Below are 19,905 nucleotides of genomic sequence, written 5' to 3'. Positions count from 1 at the left end.
AATAGACTAACACAAATGGCAAAAAGATCCAAAAAAAACCAGTGAAGAGAAGAATGCTTTAAAAAGTAGAATTGGATAAATGGAAAAGAAAGTCCAAAATCTCACTAAGGAAAATATTCCTTAAAAATAAAAATAGAGCAAATAGAAGCTAATACCTCTATGAGACATTAAGAAACAATGAAACAAAAAGAAAAGAAAGACAAAACAGAAGACAATGTGAAAGTAAACTGAACTGCAAAATAGTTCCAGGAGAGATAAATTTAAAATTTTTGGAGTACCTGAAAGTCATGATGCTACAGAGCCTAGACATCATTTTTCAAGAAACTTACAAGGAAAACTGCCTTAGTATTTTAGAAACAGAGGGTAAAATAGAAATTGAAAGAATCCACATATTATTTCCCAAAAGAGAGTCCAAAAGGAAAACCACTAGGGATGTTACTGTCAAATTGCAGAATTCCCAAATCATGGAGAATATATTGCAAGTATCCAGAAATTAAGAATTCAAGGATTGTGGAAACACCAACAAGGTAGTATAAGATATTGCAGTTTCTACATTAAGGGGTCAGGGTTTGAAATATGATATTGTGGAGGTCAAAAGGTCTAGAATTAAAACCAAGAATCACTTACCAAGCAAAACTGAGTATAATCCTTTAAGGGAAAAGTGTATATTCAATGAAATAGAGGACTTTCAAGTATTCTTGATGAAAAGACAAGAGCTGAATAGGAAATTTGACTTTCAAATACAAAACTGAAGAGAAGCATGAGAAAGTAAACAGGAAAGAGAAATCATAAAGGACTTATTAAAGATGAACTGTTTACATTTCTCTGTGGAAAGATGATACTTGTAACTCATGAGACCTTTCTCAGTTTTCAGATAGTTGGAAGGAAAACACACACACACACACACACACACACACACATACACACACACTTACACGCAGAGCACAGGGTGAGATGACTATGAAGGGACAATATCTAAAAATAAAATTAATGGGTAAGAGAGGAATGTACTGGGAAAAGGAGACTCGGAGAGGTAGGTTGGGGTAAATTATCTCACATAAGAGAAGCAAGAAAAAGACTTTACAGTGGAGAGGAAGAGGGAGGAGGGGAGAGGCAATGAGTGAATCTTACTCTCATCAAATCTGGATTAAGTAAGCAATAAAATGCACACTCAATTTGGTATGGAAATCTATCTCATCCTACAGGAAAGTGGGGGGGAGGGTATAAGAGAGAGGGAATGATACAAAGAAAGTCAAACTGAGAGAAGCAGTAATCAGAAGTAAACACTTTTAAGGAAGGACAAGGTCAAAGGAGAGAATAGAATAAATAGGAGTTGGGATAAGAGGGAGGGAAATATAATTAGTCTTTCACAACATGACTATGATGGAGAGGTTTTGCATGACTGCATATATGTAACCTGTACCAAGTTACTTGTCTTTTTGGTGAGGGTAGTTGGGGAGGAAGAGAGGGAAATAATTTGGAACTCCAAATTTTAGAAACCTGTGCTGGAAATTGTTTTTACATGTAACTGGCAAATAAGACATACAGGCAAAGGGGTATAGAAATCTATCTTGCCCTACAGGACAATAGAAGGGAAAGAGGATAAGAGAAGGGAGAGTGCAGAAAGGATTCAGCAGAGTGGGGTAGGGGTAACCAGAATGCATATTGTATTGGGCTGGTGGAAAGGGTGACATGGGAAAAAATTTGGAACTAAAAATTTTGTGGAAAAAAAAGTTGAAAACTAAAAAAAAATTTAAAAATAAAATAAATCGATTAATAAAATATAACTAAAACAAAGTATCTATTTTCTCTGTTTCTCTATATGAATATACCATGCTGTTTTTCATATCATCTATTTAATTGGAGAATTTTTTTCATTATATTCATTTCTGATTTTTTCTCTTTTCCTGATCCAGCAAACTATCTTTTCAAGGTTTTACAAGGAGAGATATTTAAAAAAACAAAACAAAACAAAACAACAATTCATAAAAATCAAATCATACCTTGGTAATATGTATATATATATATATATATATACATATATATGTATATATATATGTATATATATATACGTATATATATATATATATATATATATACGTATATATATATACATATATATACTATATTCTACATCCATACTATCTTCCCTCTATAATGAAGGGATGGTGGTACATTTCCTTCACTCCCCTCCTGGGTTAAATTTGGGCATATGGTAACTGCCAGGCACTTCATTATTTACATTTATAGTCAAACTAAGCAGGATAATAATTGCTCTAATTGATAAAACATGTAATTAACCTCATGTAATTACAGGTTTTACATCCTTGTTAGAATGAAATATTGCTTAAGGAGTTAGACAGGTATGTTTGATCATACATGAGAGAAATTCTTTTTATACCATAGCTTAGAGGACATGATGAAATCTTCAGAGTTCCATTGATTCAGACTGACTTGAAAATGACTGGAATTGAGGCAGAGCCAAGATGGCGGAGTAGAAGGATGGACCTGTAGAAGCTCTCAGTGGGGATGGGTGTAGAGGGAGTAAGAGAGAAAAGTTAGAACTTAAAGTTTTAGTAACAAATGTTGAGAATTGCTTTTACATGAACCTGGGAAACCAGAAATACAGGTAATGGGATATAGAAATCTATCTTGCCCTACAAGAATAGAAAGAAGATGGTGATAAGGGAAGGGAGTGGTGTGATAGAATGCAGGGCAGATTGGGGGAAGAGGCAATCAGAATGCATAGTTTTTTGAGGTGGGTGAGGGGAAATATGGGGAGGAAATTTGGAACTCAAAATTTTGTGGAAATGAATGTGGAAAACTAAAAACTGATAAATAAATTTAAAAAAAAGAAAATGACAGGAATTTGAAAGGTAATAAGAATAGACTTTCGTCTGAGAAAATGTTTTACATATATCTATACGAATGAGCTTTTTCATTACCCTTCCTCCATAACCACTTGTAGAATTTAATACCAAAGTATGTCAAAGGAGAGAGAAAATTTCTTGCCTACCCATGCTCACCCAACAGAAATAACCATACAGCATAAAACCATGGTGAATATGACCTTTGCATAAGATAGCAAGCTAGAGAGTGCTACAGCCTTTGAAGAGCAGAAGTTATGAACCATCACAAGCATAATGGAGAAACACATGGTATAATCCAGGTGCAAATTGTTTTATATGAAGGTACAAAAAATAATGTGATATAATACAAATAAATAAATACATTGTGTGAATGGGAAATAAAGAGTTCCCAAACTGCACTATTCTTGACTAAGTTCAGACTTTTTGTTTCATTTTTTTTAAATACAGGTCAGGAATTAATAATCCTAAGAAATGAAAATTGCCAGTTTTGAGAATTACTTCAATGCTAACATCACGATCAAGTTTCACTGAATCACATTTTGGTTGCCCAAAGAAAGGTTTCCTTAAACAACTATTTTTCTTGGTTGAGAACCAATTATACTACTACTGATGGAAGTCTCAAATCACAACACAGTTGAGCAGAAGAGCTCAGTTTCATCGTATTTTCTGGAGTAGTTTGGACAGTGAAGCTCAAAGGTGTTCCATAGCTCTAAGGCTTGTTCCATAGCCTTGTAAAGAGTGTACTTTCCAGAAGAATAAGGAGTGCACTGAATTAATTGAGTATTATATGCTTCCTGTAGTTGTTCATGCATGTCTTTTACTCCTTTGCATATCTTAAACATTTTCGGCAGAGAAAGAAGTTAAACAAGTGTCTCATGCCACATAGTACTTTGAATATCTTTATGAGAAGGGCCATCAATATCTATTTATGGTAAAATAACATAAAGGAACCATATCTTTTTTTTTATTTAACTTTTAACATTTATTTTCACACAATTTTGGGTTACAAATTTTCTCCCCTTTTGTCCCCTCCCCCCCCCAAACCCGAGCTTTCTAATTGCCCCTGTGATCTATCTGCTCTCTCCTCTATCCTCCCTCCCTGCCCTTGTCTCCGTCTTCTCTTTTGTCCTGTAGGACCAGATAGCTTTCTTGACCCCTTAACCTGTATTTCTTGTTACCCAGTGGTAAGAACATTACATTTGGTCCTAACACTTTGAGTTCCAACTTCTTTAGCTCCCTCCCTCTCCACCCCTTCCCCTTGGAAGACAGGCAGTTCAATATAGGCCATATCTGTTTAGTTTTGCAAATGATTTCCATACTAGTTGTGTTGTATAGGACTAACTATATTTCCCTCCATCCTGTCCTGTCCCCCTTTACTTCTATTTTCTTATGGTCCTTTCCCTCCCCATGAGTGTCGACCTCGTATTGCATTCTCCTCCCCATGCCCTCCCCTCCATTCTCCCCCCCAACCCTGCTTGTGCCCCTGTCCCCCACTCTCCTGTATTATGAGATAGGTTTTCCTATCAAAATGAGTATGCATTATATTCTTTCCTTTAGTGGAATGTGATGAGAGTAGACCTCATGTTTTTCTCTTGCCTCCCCTCTTTATCCCACCACTAATAAGTCTTTTGCTTGCCTCTTTTATGAGAGATAATTTGCCCCATATAACTTCTCCCTTTCTCCTCCCAATATTTCTCTCTCACTGCTTGATTTCATTTTTTTTTAATATATGATCCCATCCTCTTCAATTCACTCTGTGCACTCTGTCTCTATGTATGTGTGCGTGTGTGCATGTGTGTGTGTGTGTACTCCCACCCAGTGCCCAGATACTGAAATGTTTCAAGAGTTATAAATATTGTCTTTCCATGTAGGAATGTAAACAGTTCAACTTTAGTAAGTCCCTTGTGATTTCTCTTTGCTGTTCGCCTTTTCATGGTTCTCTTCATTCTTGTGTTAGAAAGTCAAATTTTCTTTCCAGCTCTGGTCTTTTCATCAGGAAAATTTGAAAGTCTTCTATTTCATTGGAAGACCATTTTTTCTCCTGAAGTATTATACTCAGTTTTGCTGGGTAGGTGATTCTTGGCTTCAGTCCTAGTTCTTTGACTTCTGGAATATCCTATTCCATTCCCTTCTATCCCTCAATGTAGAGGGTGCCAGATCTTGTGCTATCCTGATTGTATTTCCACAATACTTGAATTGTTACTTTCTAGCTGCTTGCAATATTTTCTCTTTCACCTGGGCATTCTGGAATTTGGCCACAATGTTCCTAGGAGTTTCTCTTTTTGGATCTCTTTCATGCGGTGTTCTGCGGATTCCTTGAATATTTATTTTGCCTTCTGGTTCTAGAATCTCAGGGCAGTTTTCCTTGATAATTTCATGGAAGATGATGTCTAGGCTCTTCTTTTGATCATGGTTTTCAGGTAGTCCCAGAATTTTTACATTGTCTCTCCTGATTCTATTTTCCAGGTCAGTTGTTTTTCCAATAAGATATTTCACATTATCTTCCATTTTTTGAATCTGCGCGGTATGTTCTGAGATATCTGTCCTTCTCGAAAAGTTCTTAGCATCCATCCGTATCATTCCAGTTTTGAAAGATCTATTTTCTTCAGTGAGCTTTTGAATCTCCTTTTCCATTTGGTTAATTCTGCTTTTGAAAGCATTCTTCTCCTCATTGGCCCCTTGCACCTCCCTTGCCCCTTGAGTTAGGCTAGTTCTCAAGGTGCCAATTTCTTCAAGATTTTTTTGGTTCTCCTTTAGCAAGGAGCTGATCTGCTTTTCATGCTTCTCCCTCATCCCTCTCATTTCCCTTCCCAGTCTTTCCTCCACCTCTCTAACTTGATTTTCAAAATTCCTCTTGAGCTCTTCCATGGCCCGAGCCCATTGAGTGGGCTGGGACACAGAATCCTCGATTTCTGTGTCTTTGCCTGATGGCAAGCATTGTTCCTCCCCATCAGAAAGGAAGGGAGGAAGTGTCTTTTCTCCGGTAAAGTACCCTTCAATAGTTTTATTTCTTTTCCCTTGTCTTGGCATTTTCTCCAACCAGTGGCCTGACCTCTGAATGTTCTCCTCACACCCACCTCGCCTCCTGGTCCTCCCAGCCAGCGTTTGGGGACTGAGATTCAAATGCTGCTTCCCGCCTTAGGATTTTTGGTGGGGGCAGGGCTGCTTTTCAGTGTGAGAATTAAGTTCAGGTGGTCAGGGGCAGGGCCGCCTCTCAGACATAGTTCCCTCTGGGGGTTTATGCATAGACCTTCCACAATGGATCCAGGCTCCCGCCCGCTTGGGGAGCCCCCGTCCGCAGCCGCCTCTCAGCCCCCACCTCCTGGGGGGGCCCGAGCTTTGGGGGCACCCCACTCCCCTCTCAACCTGCCAAAGAGACTCTCTCACCGACCCCCGTCAGTCACCTGTTGGTGGGGGGGGGGCCCGTGCTGCCGCTGAAGCTCTGGCCACCCGAGCCCTCTCAGATCTGTGCCTCTCGGAGCCGCGACCGCCGCCGCCGCCACCGCAGGTCCGGGCTGGGCGCCGCGTCTGCAGCGCGACAGGCCTTTTGCGAGAGGTTTGCAGGTCCCTCTGTGGGTGGGGCGACCCGCGTGGCCGCTGGAGATCCCATCCCCGTAGCCCTCTCGGATCTTTTTCTCACAGTGTCGCTGCCCTGGTAGGGCTGCTCTCTGTTTCCCGCCCCTGCGTCCAGTCCAAGGCACAAAGGACCCTCGCGAGAGGTTTGCAGGTCTCTCCAGAACAGATATCTCCCTCGCTCCAATATCTGTGGTCTCTGGGTGCAGAATTCGCCCTGGGTTAGTCCCCTCTGCCGTTCTGTGGTTTGTGGGTTCGGAGCTATGTGTATGTGCGTCTTTCTACTTCGCCATCTTGGCTCCGCCCCTCAGGGAACCATATCTAAGACTTTGTTTTGAAGAGAGATTCCCCTGGAATATTATGATGAAGTGAGGACATTAATAAGCCAAATGTAACTTGTCCCATTTCAAGTCCCCAGGACTTGGTTTATTCCACCCCAGACTCCCTTAGAAGGTGTACTGTGAAATATTGGTGCCATGGGTAGCACATTTCTAAGTGTATCGCAGGTATATTTCCTGATTCTAATTAGTTCATTCTTCATCAGTTCTTATAAATATTCCTATGTTTCTTGGAATGCTTCATATATCATTCTATTCCATTCAAGTACTAGACTTTGTTCAACCATTACCCGGTATCCCTTTGCATTATCTGATCCATTAGACTGTGTGTATGTTGAAAGCAGAAACTGTTTTTTTGCCTTAGTGTTCCCAACACAGTGTCTGACAATTATTAGACACATTATAAATTCTAGTTAACTGACTTCGTGCCTTATCTTTTATTATTCATTCTTCCTTTCTTCCTCATCTTATAGTTCTTTAAGTGGTCTCCAAAGGAGAAAGTGAGGTTGATGACTTTGCACAGCCCTCCCTCACTTAAGTCCAGTTCACTTGCATGACATGGCATCCCTTCCCTGATATCATAGTCCTCTTTGATAAGGAAGAAAAAAAAACAACAACAATACTTCACTAATGACATTCTTTAGACAACTTTATTTTTTTGGTAATTCCTCATACATATTAGATGTTTCAGCTTGCTCATACTCAGCATGGACTACTTTATTTTAAAGTGGTTTATTGTAAAGGTCCTTTATGAGGGCCATTAGGTGGTCCTCAACCTCTATTCTACAAAGGCTATGGTACTCTGGAAACTATAACCATCCAATAGCACCAGAAAAAAAGACTGGAGCACTTTAATGTCCCTTTTTTAAGGAGGATGCACCTGATGATAATTTCAATCCATTTTTGATTAATAATAACAATCGCCATCACAACAATGATAATAGTATATAGGTACATAATAATATAATTTGTGAAACCTTTTTGAAAATATTGTACTTATATTAGGGAAATAAATGTTTACATGTGCTTTATTTTTTAAATAAGCTAAATATTTCAAGTGGTTGTAGAGTAGACAGATTGGCAGGCCTGGAGTCTAGAACACTTAAGTTCAAATCTGGCGTCAGATATTTGTTAGCTGTGTGACCCTGGACAAGTTATGCAATCCTCTTTTGTTTTTTTCTCATCTGTAACATAAGATGGAGAAGGAAATGGCAAACCACTCCAGTATCTCTACCAAGAGAATGCCAAATGGGGTCAAGAATTAGATATGACAGAAAAACAATATGTTAGGCATTGTACTAAATGGGTAAGGATATAAGAACAAAAGCAGCAATCACTGCCCTCAAAGAGGTCATCTTCTATGAAGACTATGTATGTATGTACATATATGTGTGTGTATGTAGTTGTATGTGTGCGCATGGGTGTGTATGTGTATGACAAAGTAAACAGAACACTGGTCTTGGAATCAGGAAGGCTCATCTTCATAATTTCAAATCCAGCATCAGATATATTCTGACTCTGTGGCATTGTGTAAGTCACTTAGCCCTGTTTGCCTCAGTTTCCCATCTGCAAAATGATTAGAAAATGGAATGGCAAACTATTCTAGTATCTTTGCCAGAAAAGAATCAAAAAGGCTCATAAATAGTCAGAATCTATTGAAGTGACTCAACAATGACCACCACCACCACCGCAACAACTGCTTCAATAGTGTTGCTATGGAAGTGAAAATATTGACTTAATGCAAATTTTAGTGGAAACAAACATTTCCTGGAAAAACCATCTGGCCAATCATCAGTCAAACTCTGGCAATGGCTGAATATGCAAATTCAAATGTGCAAAATATAAAGTGATCTGACCTGAACTAAAATGGCTTAAAGTATTACCTAATCAATATGGATTTATGCAATGCTTAAGGAACTTTGCTTATTTAATGTTCAAGAATGAAAATGGCTCAATACATCCTGACATAGATCTCAAAAAGAATAGGAATTCAAATACCAAAACTGAGTACACTTCAAACATTTAAAACTATCATTACCAGTATAGAGTCCTGTAGAAAGCAAAAATACATATTTTCTTATTTAGTAGCTGACTGTTGGTATAGTTTTAACGAAGTTATCAGAGAAAGTTAAAGGTATGTGCCTAAAAGTACCTGAAGTTCCATTACCCAGTCATCCTTGCCTTTCATTTTAAAGAGTCAGTTCTACTATTAGAGAAGAATATAGTATAGAAAATGGCATTTGTGTTTCTCACTTAGTCCTAAAAATTGTAGCTATAATAGGCATCTAGCCAGGGATGGAGTACACTTTAACAACGTCTATTAAAATTTATTTTCCTTAAAGTAAGACATATAGTTTTGAACATAACCAACGTAGAAATGTGTTTTGCCTGAGTATGCCTATTTGTTACAAGGTATTTATTATTATTATTATTATTATTATTATTTTTGGAAGAGGGAAGGAGGAAATAATAAGATTTTGTCAATTAAAAATAAAAACAAAAACAACCTAGGGACATTTAGGTGGAATAGTGGATAGATCACCAGCCCTGGAGTTAGAAAGACCTGAGTTCAAATCTGGCCTCAGACACTGGTTGTGTAGCCTTGGGGGTGGGGAGGGGGGGGCACTTAACCCTGATTACCTCAAAAAAAATTCTAAACAAATGTACCTTGTGCCTAGAAATTCTAATGAATGTATTTACATATATTAACAAACAAATATAACACATATATGTGTGCGTGTGTTTCACATGCACACACACACACACACATGCTGACAATGAATAATATTTGAGCATTATTGCTGTGGGTCATTTTAAAAAGGAAAATCAGCAACATAAAGCAAAATTGTGGGAAAAACTGGCACTAAGTAGACTGGGAATGAGTGCACATTAATCAACTCAATTTTTTGGCTATTTTGTGCATATCCATGAATGACTTCAAGCATAACACCAGAATTTATTTAGGGTAAGTAAATTTTAAATTTACAATAAATTTTAGCAAGAAGGCAAATTTGCAAATGCAGAATCTTTAAATAACAAAGATTAATTATCTTTCTATCTACAAATACTTATCTATATCTATATGTATGGATGGATACATTAAATACACGTATATATGCATTGAGTCATCCTTAAGATTAGATCCACAGCTGCATATATCATTGAATGAGCATTTGCTAGTGTTCTTCAGTCATTCAGTCCTGTCTCACTGTCTGGCATGACCATAGTATGCCAATACTGTCCTTCATTGATGAGGATACTGGAATTGTTTGACATTTCCTTCTCCAGGGGATTGAAGCAAACAGATAGAGTGGCTTTCCCAAAGTCACAAAACTAGTAAGTTTCTGAGGCTGGATTTGAACTCTGGTCTTCCTGAAACCAAGCCCAACATACTTAAGAGTGACAGAGAGAGAGACAGACAGAGAGAGAAACAGAGACAAAGAGAGAGCCGGTAGAGAAGAGAAGAGCAGCTAGCATGAGTGACAGAGGAAGCGATTTTGTCTAAGAGAATTTGTTTGTGGTAAGGGTTAATGGAGGGAAGGCTTGGGGATGGCTATGCTCTGTATACTGAGAATGTGTATAGATTTCCTTGTTACTATGATGGATTTGGTTTTCTGGTATTTGAATAAATATTTTGGTTTTGTCTTTGAGGAAGAGAGTCTGTGTTTCGCGAATTTACCCTAGAAATACACATGGGCACTACAAACAGTGAGGAGTATGGTATTGTGAAATATAAAATCTCTGCTTAGAGATAGGAAGCTCTAGGGAAGGAAATGAGTATCCCAGGATGGGAGGATTTACCTCATTCCTTCCTGGCAAGAAATGGGCTAAAAGCACAGGACTTCATGAAAACTGGGAACCAAGGCTACAGAAGGGAGAACCTAGAGATTTAGAAAGATGTTAGCTAGCGATATCAATAGAACCAGGGAGGAAATTGCAGGGATACATAGAAGACAATGGGCATTGTTAACAAGCTAACGTATTACATGTAAAAGTAGAGGGAAATTGCTGAAGGAAAAGATTCAATTGACAAAAGATTTTCAAGAGAAGTTTTCTATGCTACAGCATCCAAAAATTCCTTTAGAAAAGTAAGTTAAAGAGTATCATGTCATAACAGAAAAGACAGTTGTGACAGAGGGTCAGAAAACAAAAAAGAAGGGGAAAGTTAATAACAGGAAAATGAATGCAACCCTTGCATTTGAGGGGCCTGAATGAGGCCCAGACACCTGGGAAAGAGATGCATGAGAGGAAAATGAAACAAAATTAGATGATGGGGCTTCTAGGAATGTGGGTATATGTCCAATACTATGAAGGAAGCAGGAGACCCAGGGTGGCCACACAGTGTTTAAGGAAGCAACTGAGGATTTTACTCAGCAGGAGGTCACTAAATCAATTCACTCCAACTCGGAGAATCCTTAGTGTCTTGGATGGTGAGAATCAGTGATGAAGGAGATGGAAGATTATGGATAGATAACATAGATTATTTGAAATTCATAGGTTTTAGAATCAATTTGTATAACAAGCTTTTAGGGATTACCATATTCAATGATGTAACAATGGAATTAATCTGTTAGCTTTAGCTGCCTAGGGATGCATTAAGCAGTATCCCACTGACTCTATGTAGGCTAATGGCGATAGACTCTTGTGTTTACTTAGAGACTATATGAGAAAGTTAAAGGAAGACATAATGAAAACTGAAATAATGGTCAGAGACTCCAAGGCTTATCATAGCACTCCCTTAGCAGTTTCTCATAGGAATATAATAGCGAAATCTGCTCCTCCTGCTTATAAGCATCTGATTCTAACTCTACTAACTGGAGAAATAGGGCATTCTCTTTTGGATATGCTGGAAAAGATTTCAGTTAGGTGACTTAGGGGAATGGGGAAAAGTTGAATTTCCTCAGGGGCGAAGAGTAAAGACTCAGCAGATTCAAAGTCAGAATAGATTAACAAGGAAAGAATTGCTTACTGCTTTATTAAGAGCAGGGTTAGATTTTGGAAGAATAGATGGCTTTCCAACTAATGAACTATATAAGATATGCCAAGAAAAAGGAATTACTATTAGACAGAATATAGAAGTAAAACCTCCCCCTAGAGATCCTGCTGAATCATTGTATCCAAGTTGGTCACACGTGCAGGGAGAATAGGCAATTGGCCAAGTCCCATCTCAGATTAAAGAAATACACAGACAGGATTATAGACCTCATAATAGTTTAATCATACATTGGAAAAATGCATCAACTACTGCAATTAGGGCATTAATAGATACTAGGGCAGAGGCCTTTCATATATGAAAACCCTTTAGTAAAGAAGATAAGAATTATTGCAGTTCCAGTGGATTCATGAACTCCAGAAACACAGCTGATGTCATATTTACCCTGCTTCTAATTATTAACTCCTTATTCTTTTTGAGCTTTGTTTGTTCAGCCTGTTTGCTTGATTTGTCTCTCCTGCAGACTTAGTGACCTCCACTTGTAGATGACTAACTGCTTAAGCTGGATGTCACCCTCTGTCCAAGACTATGACACCTTACCCTTGTATCTAGCATTGACCAAACTCTGGATGCTGGCTAAAAAACTGAACCCTTAAATGGGACCTTGCAAGGCAGGGACAGCTCTACATCTAATCTTGGCAGGAAGGAGTTATTAAAAAAGAGACCTTCACCCATTACCCCAAGAAATTTGGGGTCCCATTCATGAGGGTGGAATGATGAACTCCTTGTGTTCAACCCCCACCCTAAGATACTGTTCTATGTGTTAATTTTCTGTTATCTCTTTTATCTCTGTTATATTGTTGTGAAATGATGTTGATTCCAGTTATCCCTGAACTTCCATTGACCTACTAATGGACACAAAAGATTTTGGGGCCAAATGTAATGGCAAGAGAATTTAAAAATCTTTCCTGCCCCTTAAAAGTCCATGTGATCTGCTTTGAGCTCTGGCCCAGCTCCCAGGTTGAGTCACATAAAGCTGATGGTAGGAGGAGGCTTGCTGAATGGGTACAGTAGGAAGAGTACAGCAGCAAGAGAGAGGGAAGTATAGCTAAGAAGAGAGAGAGAGAGAGAGAGAGAGAGAGAGAGAGAGAGAGAGAGAGAGAGAGAGAGAGAGAGAGAGAGAAGGCATAGCAGAGAACAGCTAGCATGAATGAGAGAGGGAATAATTTTGTCTAAGGGAGCTTGTTTGTGGGGATGCCTAATGGAAGGAAGGCTTGGACATGGATATGCTCCCTGCAATGATAATGTGCATAGAAATCCTTGTTTCTAAGATGGATTTGAATTTCTGGTATCTGAATAAATATTTTGATTTAGTCTTTGAAGAAAAGAGTCTGTATTTTGTGAATTTACCCTGGAAATAGGTATGCATAGCCAAAGAGACTGCTATGGGTTTCACATTGGCACTACAATAAGGTACACGAAGAAAACATCAGGATGGATGAACCATGCCAGAAGAAATTTGGAGATAAATCAAACCTGGCATTTTTGTCATTGAGTTATACTACAGAAAAGTTGGACAGAAAGAAGAAATAGTCAAAGTGTACAGGAAGCATATCCCAGGAATTAATAGAGTAGTGCTTTTTCAATTAAATAGATATCTGCTACAACGCTTTCTCCAACATAAGAGAAGGAACCAATAATTTATTCTCAGAGAGAATTACAAAATATAAAATAGATAATTTTGATTATGTTAAAATAAAATGCTTTTCTACGAAAATGCAATCAAGAAAAGAAGGAAAACAGAAAGGTGGGAAATAATCTTTACAACATGTGTATCTGATAAAGCACTTATTTCTCAAATACATAAGGTATTGAGTTAAATTTATAAGAATTCAAGCAATTCCCTAGTTTAGAAATTTTCAAAGGATATGAACTGGCATGTGAAGAAATCAAAGTTATCTATAAGCATGTGAAGAAGTGCTCTAAATAACTTTGAATTAGAGAAATGTCAATTCCGAAAAACCACTTCACATCAACGTTGGCTAATATGACAATAAAGGAAAATGACAAACGTCGGAGAGGATGTTGTAAAATTGGGACATTGATGCATTGTTGGTGGAGTTTTGAACTGATGCAACCATTCTGGGGATCAATTTGGTACTATGGTCAAAGGGCAAACTAATTGTATATGTGTACTTTTTCATCTAGCAATAGCACTAGTAGATCTGTACCCCAAAGAGATTATCAAAAAGGTAAAAGGAACTAAAAGGTAAAAGGCAAAATATTTATAGAAATCCTTTTTGTGGTAGCAAAATATTGAAAATTGAGGGGATGCTTATCAGTTGTGGAATAACTGAACAAGCTATGGCATGTAGAAGTAATGGAATACTATTGTGTAAAAATAGATGATGAACAGGCATATTTCAGAAAATCGTGGAAAGACTTGTATGAACTGATGAAAATAAAATGAACAGAACCAGGAAAACATTATGCACAGTATCAGCAACAGGGAGAGAGGGAGGAAGAGAAATCTGGAACTGAAAATCTCATAAAAATGAATGCTAAAAATTTCTTGACATGTAACTAGGGGAAAACAAAATATTATTAAACTTAAAAAATAATTTATTCTCTTATGTTAGTAATAATTTTAGTCTTCAGAAAGTGGGGGAACTAATTCAGTCAAATTGTGTGGATTTGATTCTCCCTAACAAGTAGAAATGCTTCTGGTGATAGAGGAAATGATAAAGAAAAAAAGTCAATCCATTCATAGAACTACATTTTTGTAAATTTGTAGAAATTAGATTACAATATGATCAGAGGAATGAGAGAGAAAATTCTGTAGATTAAAATTCTACAGAGGAAGTCAGTCTCATAGTACTTGGAAGAGCTCAAGAATGAGAAACAATTATGTTAACGTTTATTTTAAAAGTTGGAAAATTGCTTAGAGTCCAATTGCTCCAGACCCTCAGGTTACAAATGAGAAACTGTCCTGCAGGAACATAAACTAACTTCTCACAGGTCATAGAACTAGAACATAGTAAAGTTGGGATTTGATCATATTCTAATTTAGACATGTAGCATAATTTCTACTATATCATATGACATCAAAAAGCACTGATAGTTGCCAGCAAATTTAGAAAATTCAACAGTAGCCACTGAATTGGAAGAGATCAGTTTATGTTTCAATCTTAAAGACAGGCAATGACAAGGAATGCTCAAATCACCAAATAATTGTCTTCATTTCATATACCAACAAGGTAGTTTAAGATTCTGCTTCAGCACAATGTGAACTAAGAATTATCAGAATTGCAGTCTATTTTTTGAAGAAGCAGAGTAACTAGAGACCAAATTGCCAAGGTTTGCTGGATTATGGAGAAACAAAGCACTGCCAGAAAAACCTTTGCTTCTGTTTTATTGATTACACTAAAGGCTTTGACTGTGTGAATCACAACAAAATGTGACAAGTTCTCAAAGTGATGGTAATAATAGATCTTGTCTCCTGCAGAAATGGCAGGTGGGCCAAGAAGAACCAGTTAGAACTCAGAATGTAAAAATTGATTGGTTTAAGATTGGACAAGGTATATGAAAAGGCTGTATGTTGTCGCCATATTCATCTAACTTATATGCAGAGAACATCATGCAAAATGTCAGCCTGAATGAACCGAAAGCTGAAATTAAGGTTACTGGGGAAAATATCAGCAATCTCAGATATGTAGATGATATGACCCTTTGGGGAGACAGTAAAGAGAAATTAAGAAACCTCTTGATGAAGGTGAAAAAAAGAATGTAAAGTCTTGCTTGAAGCTTAGCATTAAAAAAATGATCTTAACAACTGATCCCATCACTTCCTGGCAAATAGAGGGAGAAGAAATGAAAAAAGTGTCATTTTATATTCTTAGGCTCTATGATCACTGCAGTTGGAAACTTCAGCCATGAAATTAAAAGACACTTGCTCATTGAAAAGAAAGTGATGCCAAATCTGAATAGTATACTAAAAAAGCAGAGACAGCACCTTTCCAACAAAGACCTACATAGTCAAAGCTATGTTTTTTTCCGGTATGTTTGACTTTGAGAGGTGTAGAATTGATGCTTGTTAACAGTGTTGCTGGAGAAGACTTTGGACAGTCAATACTTAAAGAAATTAATTAAGGCTATTCATTGGAAGATCAAATACTGAAGCTCAAGTTTAAATATTTTGTCTACATAATAAGAAATCAGGACTCACTGGAAAAGACCCCATGGTTGGGAAAGATGGAAAGCAAAAGGAAAAGGGGATGACGAGGATTAAATGTAGAGATAGTATTATAGAAACAGTCAACATGAACTTGGAAAAACTTCAAGAGAGTGGAATATAGAAAGACCTAGTTGCTATGGTCCATGTGGTCATAAAGAGTTTGACATGATTTAATGACTGAAAATAAAGTTTTCTGAAGAGATTGATGTGGATGGAGGAGAAATTAATCCACAAATTTAAAATACTTTTTAAAAAACATTTGCAGACTTCTAGAAAGATGGCTAACTTCTGGCCAAAAATAAAATCTTGCAAATGTACAAAGAAGTGTTCGAAAATAAGTAAAACTATCAAAAGGAAAGAAATTCATGACAGAAAAGAATGTGATTGCCACACTGATTTTAGGAAAGACAATGGCAAAGTATGGAACTTCTCCTCCCCTAATACTTTTCACTTTCATCTCTTCCAACCATAAGTCTTTGGCCTCATGAAAAGCAGCTGATGAACTTTTTTTAAGAGATGAGAAAAGGAAAGATCCCTTCTGTCTAATAAAAATCAATCTGGGAGGGAAAGACCCTCAGGGTTTCTGGCCAAAACAGAAAATTTACTATTTACATTCATTCTGAGCCATCAGAGCCCCCAAAATGATCACTATGTGGTGTTTAGTCTGGGACCTATTGTTCACCAACCAATGGGAGCTAAAGTGAATTGGATTTAAGGCATGGTCTTTAAGAAAGAAATCTGCTCACTCCTTTCCTTTTCCACCCTGCACCTACAGCCATGAGTATGCTCAGTCTTCACAAGAGGATTGCCTCTAGGGTCCTTAGATATGAAAAGAAGAAAGTATGGCTTGACCTCAATGAAACCAATGAAATTGCCAATGTCAATTCCTGTCAGCAGATCAGGAAGCTGATTAAAGATGGGTTTATCATTCAGAAGCTTGTTACTGTGCACTCTTGTGTCAGATGCTGGAAAAATACTAACTCAACAGAAGGGAAGGCACATGGGTATTGGTAACAGAAAGGGTACTACCAATGCTTGTATGCCTGAGAAGGTGAGCTGGATGAGGCAAATGAGGATTCTGCACCATCTGCTCCAAAGATATCATGAATCCAAAAAGATTGACCACATGTACCACAGTCTGTACTTGAAGGTGAAGAGAAATGTGTTCAATAATAAGTGAATCCTCTTGGAACACATTCATAAACTGAAAGCAGACAAGGTATGGAAGAAGCTCTTGACTGATCAGGCTGAAGCTCATCAGTCCAAGACTAAGGAAGCACAAAAGCACCAGGAAGAACATCTACAGGCTAAGAAAGAGGAGATCATCAAGACTTTGGGCAAGGAGGAGGATACTAAGAAATGATCCTCCCCATCTCCTCTGTACATGGTATCCTTCTATTTGACTTACATAAGAAAACTTGAGAGACTGTCAGTCAAAAAAAAAGTAAATTAAAAAAATTAAAAATTAAAAAAAAGAAAAATCTCTCCAGGTTTCAGCCATCAAAATTGATATTCCTTTGGGCAGAGTACCCACAGATAAGGGCATGATACTTCCTGTGGACTGAGGGAGAGAAAGGAGAGCAGGAAGGAGAGGAGATGAGAGGCAACCAACAGGAATTGACCAATTGGGTCTCCAGTGGGGCAGCTTGGGCTACTCACAGTTTGTTGTTTTTCCTTCATGCTTCAAGTGGACCATAACCATGACATCAGGAAGATGATACTATGACTTGCAAATGAACTGGAACATCATCAGCCTCACTTTCTTCTTTAGAACTGTCTGAGTCCAGTAGCAAGAGACAAATCAGAACAACAGGAAATGAGCCCCAAAATGACATGAAGAGTTAGTGGGAAGGAATGTCAAACAGTAGTGAATATTCAGTTGAGGTTTTAAAGGAGGTATCTATACTGCATAAAACAAGCAATTTCATGACTTTCTCTAGGTATGCTCATCACTACAAAGCAAGAAGTGAATTGTTACCTAGGGATGAGAATTAGTGGGAAAGGTACAGAAGAAGGTCAGGTGAGTGAGAAATTATAAAATAGTGGCTAATGAAATATTAGATTGGCATACCATGAATTCAGAGCTGAGGGTAGTTTACATAACTTAGAGGATGATGGATTTAGTGATTAGAGCATAATCAAGGGTCTAGATGACATCATTAGGGGAAATAGAGCCAGATTTTTGTGAGAGATTATAATGGTAATTTAATGTTAATGGTGGGTGGGAGGAAGAATTAAAGATCTTCTCACTCATTAATAGGCCTCAATATCTTTTGTTAATTTCTGTTGAGGCACTGGGTCACAGGGTCTTGCCCTCAGGCTCTGAAAAGTGTATAAATACTCTGAGGTGAAGTTTTGTTCTAGGGCTAACTCATTGGAAGTGTTTGTTTGGACAGATGAAACTGTGGGTAGCTGTGAAGCAGTTCTCGGGCTTTGAAAAACCAGATATTGGTGCTTCTCTCCCTGGTAACTATGTATGTATGGATTATGGTCAGACAGTTGGAAGCCTTGTCTGTTGATTTTTATTTCTCTGTATTTTCTCTGAAGTTCAGAGTGCCGATTTTTTCCTCTGAACTAGGTGAATAATATAAGTGTTTGATTAAAGTAGATTGTTGATGCCTCAAATGTTGCTTTCCTTTTTAGATCTAAGAACCTATACAGCAAGTCCTTCTTTGTATTTCAGGGGCCTTGATGTTACAGAGAAATATTTAAGAAGCTGAAAATATTGTTCCCTCAAATCTTAAAACGTCTTAAAATATTGTAGTTAAAGGCTTTAATTTCAAAGTTTAGAATCTTAGAGGTTTTCAAGAAATGTTCAGTTTTATGTTGAGGCTATATGCTTACGTATAGTGGAAGAGGATCAGAGAAGGATGTCCTATGTGGATGGAATGAAGATTGATATCTTCAACTAAAGAAAGAGGATGTGTTCTTATGAGATATTCCCATCTCCCCATTTTCCTTGGTAATATTATAGTTAATAAATGATAAGTAGTCTCTCAGTATCTCCAGCTCTGTCTTGGTGAGAGAGAGAGAATATAATTGGTAAAGTGCAAGGCATGAGTGTGGGAGGAGAGGGGAGAATTTATTATTTCCCATGTTGGAATGTTCCAGAAAAAAAGAAAAAGATCTCTAAATATGAAGGAGTGATTAAGGGGAATGGGAATCTCAAAATATTATTTTTAGAAGAGCTTGGAAAAAGAAGGTTGAGCACATGAATGAAGATTTGGCTTTCGAATTATGCTAAATTCCCCTAGGAAAGAGATGGAGATGGAGATAAGAAAAAGTGTCAGCAGTTAAAGAGAAAGTGCATAGTTAAAGAAGAAATGTCTATGAAATAAAAGTTATATTGGACCAATTATTATAAAATAGGAAATGAAGGAGAAAATATGAGTAAAGAAAGCAAGAGTCAAGGACTGGGACCAGAATAAATCAGAGATTATTTGTGTTAATCTCTTTCCTTTAATTTCTCTCCATCTTTTTTTTTGTTGTGGTGAGTGATGGCTGGAGGAAAGAGAAACAAAAACACTTAAACATGCTGCGGAAGGAGAATGCAATTAATAATTATAACTATGAATATTGATGGAATGAATTTACCATGAAATAGAAGAGAAGTAATATAATGAATTAGAAAGCAGGATTCCAGCATAAGGTTTCTGCAAGGTATCAAGTTGCAAAGATTCAAAAATGTTTAAAATTAGGCATTGCAACAGAGTGCATTATGCCTCACATGAATTTCAAAAGTAGGGGAAGCACTAAGACAAGTCAATAGTACAAATAGATTATGGATAAAAGAGATAAACAAGAAAACACCATTATGCTTGAAGTGAAAATAGTTATTTTATATTTGTACACAAAACACGTGTTTATATATTTACAAATGTACATATGTATAGGTTGCTGAATTCTAAAACATCTAATTAATTTAAATAAATCTCATGGAAAACTACAAGAAACAGA

General features: G+C 37.4%; 1 pseudogene; it reads left to right on the top strand.

The window, feature by feature from the left end:
• The first annotated feature begins 16,725 nt into the window (after positions 1 to 16,725).
• LOC140523743 (large ribosomal subunit protein eL19-like) lies at positions 16,726 to 17,311 on the top strand (annotated as a pseudogene).
• Positions 17,312 to 19,905: the final 2,594 nt, after the last annotated feature.

Source organism: Notamacropus eugenii, chromosome 2 (assembly GCF_028372415.1).
Source record: "Notamacropus eugenii isolate mMacEug1 chromosome 2, mMacEug1.pri_v2, whole genome shotgun sequence".
Lineage (NCBI taxonomy): Eukaryota > Metazoa > Chordata > Mammalia > Diprotodontia > Macropodidae > Notamacropus > Notamacropus eugenii.
Note: the sequence above shows the minus strand (reverse complement) of the source record. Positions and strands in the feature narration are given on the sequence as shown.